Source organism: Chinchilla lanigera, unplaced genomic scaffold (assembly GCF_000276665.1).
Source record: "Chinchilla lanigera isolate Chin_1 unplaced genomic scaffold, ChiLan1.0 scaffold00161, whole genome shotgun sequence".
NCBI classification, from domain to species: domain Eukaryota; kingdom Metazoa; phylum Chordata; class Mammalia; order Rodentia; family Chinchillidae; genus Chinchilla; species Chinchilla lanigera.
In genome coordinates, this window is record NW_004955562.1 from 2,118,233 (window position 1) to 2,123,398 (window position 5,166).

Genomic DNA, 5,166 nt, shown 5'->3' on the forward strand with positions numbered 1-5,166 from the left:
CAGCCTTTTGATACGGACTTGCACGGACACTGCAGCGAGCTCCAGGCCCGGGGCTGAGCTCTTCAACCTCGAGCGTGCAGACACCCTCTGCACACTTCCTCATCCAACTCTGTAGCTGACCATTGTAAGCCAAACTTGTAATTCCTTGTACATTTGTTTATCTTGTATTATATCTGTTCCTCTAGTGAACCCTGACTAATACAATGATCTTCACCTCAATCTTATAAAAACCATCTATGACAAACCAACAGTTAATATCATATTAAATGGTCAAAAACTGAAAGGTATCACTCTAAAATCAAAGAAAAGACAAGGGTGACCATTATCACTACTCCTACTCAATAGAATTCTGGAACATTAGCCACAGTAATTAGATAAGAACAAGAAATACAGGGAATAAGGATAGGAAAGGAAGAAGTGTGCTCTCATTGAGATGGTGGGGCCTGGAAGCAGAGTGAGCCTGTGCCTCCTTCATTCCCTCTGTGAGATGGTGGGGCCTGGGAGCAGAGTGAGTTCCCACCTGGCAATCCCTCTATTTTCTCTGTGGGACAGCAGGGGCCTATGACCAGAGTGAGTCCATGCCCCATGCTTCCTCCAGTTCCTCTCTGGGAATGTTGCGCCTGCCAGCAGAGTGAGTCCTTGCCCGGCGATCCCTCCATTTTCTCTGGGATAGAAGGGCCTCTGGGCAGAGTGTGAGTCCATGCTCTGCGCTTCCTCCATTGTCTCAGGGGCAGCAGGGTGATAGGAGTGTAAGGACAAGTGTCTTTGTTGAGTAGACTGACAGGAACCCCAAGAACTGAGATGCAGGACAACATTCAGGTCCCAAGTGCACAGGAAGACACATGCTTTTTGAGGGCAGAATTATTGGCTAGACCAGCCGTGTGGAACTGTCTGATGCAGCAGTGAGGAGCCAGCATTTGAACTCCAGAGAACTCCACCAGCAGAAGTCCAGGCCCAGGACCCACACTCAGAGGCCAAGATCAGCTCCATACCCAGCACATTTCTGGGATTAAATACGGACATTATCACAGAACTGTAAGCACCAGAGGTATTTTACTACTTTCATTCTCCCTAGTTTGTCTGATTGGATATCCTTCTCTGTCTGATTGGATATCATCTTGTTTTCTTCTGTATTTGGTAGTTATATTTGTATTTGGGGTTCTCTTTTTTCTTTTTCTATTTTTCTCTCTTCTCTTTCATATCCTTTTTCTTACTTTTTTCCTTCTGTTCATTTTCATCCTCTTTTTCCTTTTTCCTTCTTTTTTTTAATGTATAGGTTTCTTATCCTTTTTCATTCTCTTCTTTTTTTTTTCTGGTATCAGGAATCGAACTCATGACCTCATGCTTGCCAGGCAGGTGCTGTGCCACTGAGCTAAATCCCCAGCCCCCCATTCTCTTCTATAGACTCACTTTCTCTCTTTCCCCAATTACATCTTGAATTTAAACCTTCAAGTGAGTAAACATTGTCTCTGCCCTTTCTGACTATGCCTTTGTATTCTATTTTTTTTCTTTCCCTCCTATGTGCTCCAGTTTCCCAAAACTTGGGTGATCAACCTTTAATTTCTGTCCATGACTCTCCTATATTTGACCTCAGTCACCAGTTTAGCCTATTCCCAAAACATCTTAACCCCCCTGCTCCCAACATTAGGGAAAAATGACCTGACTAAGGGGAAAATCACTGCATATGAGTGCACAGTATATGAGTGCTTTTGCTATATAATTTTAGTGTTTACTCCAGTGGTCAGAGGAAACAGGTTAATGGTTACCATAGTTTATGAGTAGTTAAGCTGCATTTGAAACTATTGTTATTACTAACTGTACTACTTTAGCCAGGATGTCATACAAGTTTTATAAAGTTTTTCTCCTTGCATGATAACACTGTGACTGCATGAGGTCATAATCACTACCACAGCCCAGTGCCAAAGGATTAGGGGCTGAACCAAATAGTAATCTTGCATCCTTTACAAATTGGGAAGCTAGGACCTTGGGATAGCTATAAGAAACCAACTATATCTAGAAGATATCCTTGAAGAACAGACATCCTCTATGGAAACCTAAATACTAGTGATAAAGCTATATATCGTAAGAAACTGGCAAATATCAACATGGAACACAAAATATAAAAGAGAAAATATAAAATGACAAGATGCTGAAGCAAAATACAACCCTAGACAGCCAGCACACACGACAAGCCCAGGATTCAAGGAGATATATGAAATTGGAAATAAAACACTGGAACCTTCTGAAATGCTAGCAGCAGAAGTTAAAAAAGTGAACTAGGCTATGGAGAAAACAATCTCTGAGGTACAGGAAGAAATGATGCTTAAAGCCAAAGTTATTATAGAAGAAACAGATAAAAGAATAGATGAGCTTAGAAAAATGATTTTTATAAAAAAAAATGCAAGTGTAGGAAAGAAATGGAATCCATGAAAGAGATCCAAATAGAAATCCAAGAGATTAAAACCTCCATTGAAAATATATGCAACAGGTTGAACGAAGGAGAGAATAGGATTTCAGATCATGAAGACATAATTACAGACAGTGATAATGAAAAGAAAGGTATTGTAAAATTAGGAAGATACCACGAAAAATCAATCCAACAGCTACAAGATGAAGCAAAGAAGAATAACATAAGATTGTTTGGGGTCAATGAGAAAGCTGGAGACAACACAAATGACATAAAACATTTTACAGAAATAACAGCAGAAAACTTCAAAAGTATGGATAAAGAATTTGACATACAAATAAATGAAGCATTTAGAACTCCAAACATGCCTGACCAAAATGAAACTACACCAAGACCTATAATAATCAAGATTCCAGAAATTCAGAACAAGAACAAAATATTAAAAGCTGTTAGAGAAAAAAAGAGCTCACGTACAGAGGAAAGCCCATCAGAATCACAGCACACTTCTCAACATAGATCATTAAATCAAAAAGAGCATGGAGTGAAGTATTTCAGGTCCTCAAAGAAAACAACTTGCAGCCCAGATGGATGTACACTACAAACTACCTTTCAAAAATAATGGGGAAATAAAATACTTCTATGACAAAGAACAACTGAAGAGATTTATGAACACCAAACCAATGCTACAAAGAATACTAAAAGATATTCTACACAGAGATAAAAATGAGCACAACAGAAAAACAATAACAGAAAAAACTACCAGGCAGGGCACACAATTAAACAGAGGAGAAAATCAGGGAACCAACAGTAGGAAAATAGCATGACCAAGGTAAGTCAATACGTTTCAATTATAACCATCAATGTAAACGGCCTCAGTTCACAAATCAAAAGAAATAGACTGGAAGAGTGGATCAAAAAGCAAGACACAACAATATTCTGTGTACCAGAAACATGTAATTCAAAATAAATTCATAGACTGATAACCAAAGGATGGAAAACAATCTTCCATGCAAAAGAACATAGAAAAATGCAGGACTAGCAATTATTTTCACAGACAGTGTCCACTTCAAGCCAAGAATTGTCAAAAGGGATAAAGAAGGTCACTATATACTTGTTACAGAGAAACTTCTGTAACAAGAGGAAGAGAAAACAATCATAAATATATATGCACCAAATACAGTAGCACCCAACTATATAAGACAATTATTAATAGACATGAAAAATCTAACAAGCAATAACACATTTGTAAAGGGAGATTTCAATACCTCATTGCCACAAAGAAATAGATCAAATAGACAAAAACAACAAAAAATAATAGATCTGAACCAAACTTGTGAACAAATGGACTTAGATATTTTGAGACTATTCCACCCAATATCATCAGAATTCATATTCTTCTCAGCTGCACATGGAATGCTTTCTAAAATAGATCATATTCTAGTCCACAGAACATGCTTAAGTAAATGCAAAGGAATTGAAATTATCCCATGCATAATATCTGACCATAGTGCAATGAAATTAGAAATTAATGGCTCAAGAAACTATATAACTCCATAAACACATGGAAATTAAATAATACATTCCTAACCAACCAATGGGTCACAGATAAAATAAAAGAAGAATTGAAATAACATCTACAACTAAATGAGAATGCACACAAAACATACAAGAACATATGGGACACAATGAAAGCAGTTCTAAGAGGGAAATTTACAGTAATGAATTCTCACATCAGGAAAACAGAACAAGGACAAAGAAACAATGTAATGTTGCACCTGATGCTTCTAGAAAAAGAAGAGCAAGACAAACCCAAAGCCCATAGAAAGGAGGAAATTATAAAGATCAGAGCAGAAATTAATACAATGGAAACCAAGAAAACAAAACAAAGAACTAATGAATCAAAGAGCTGTTTTATTGATAAAATTGATAAACCCTTAGCCAACTTTATAAAAAAAATGAAAGAAAAAGACTCAGATTCATGCATTGAGGAATGATAAGGGTAAAGTCACTATAGATCCTGTGGAAATTCAGATCATCTATAAATACTTTGAAAATCCTTACTCTCATATGATGGCAAACACAGAAGATATGGACAGATTTCTAGATACATATGAATTACCAAAGCTGAATCAAGAAGATATAAAAATTCGGAATGAGCACAAAACAGTCAAAGAGATTGAAAATGTAATTAAAAATTTACAAATGAAGAAAAGCCCAGGTCCTGATGGATTCACTGCTGAATTCTACAAGAAATTTAGAGAAGATATAATGCCAATACACTTCAATCTCTTTAATAAAATTGAAAAGGAAGCAATTCTCCCTAACTCTTCCTGGAGGCAAGTATTATCCTGATACCAAAATCAGAGAAAGATATAACTAAAAAAGAGAACTATAGGCCAAGCTCCCTTATGAACATAGATACAAAAATCCTCAATAAGATACTAGAAAACAGAATTCAACAACTCATCAAGAAGTGTATACAGCATGACCAGGTGGGATTTATCCCAGAAATGCAGGGATCATTCAACATATGCAAGTCAATAAATGTAATACACTGTTCAACAGAGCCAGAGACAAAAATCACATGATCATCTCAGTAGATGCAGCAAAAGCTTTAAAGTCTAGCACTCACTCATGATAAAAACCCTACAGAAAATTGGTAAAGATGGTCTTTATCTCAATCTGGTAAAAGCCATCTATGACAAACCAATGGCCAACATCTTACTAAATGGAAAAAAACCTGAAAGCTTTCAGAAACA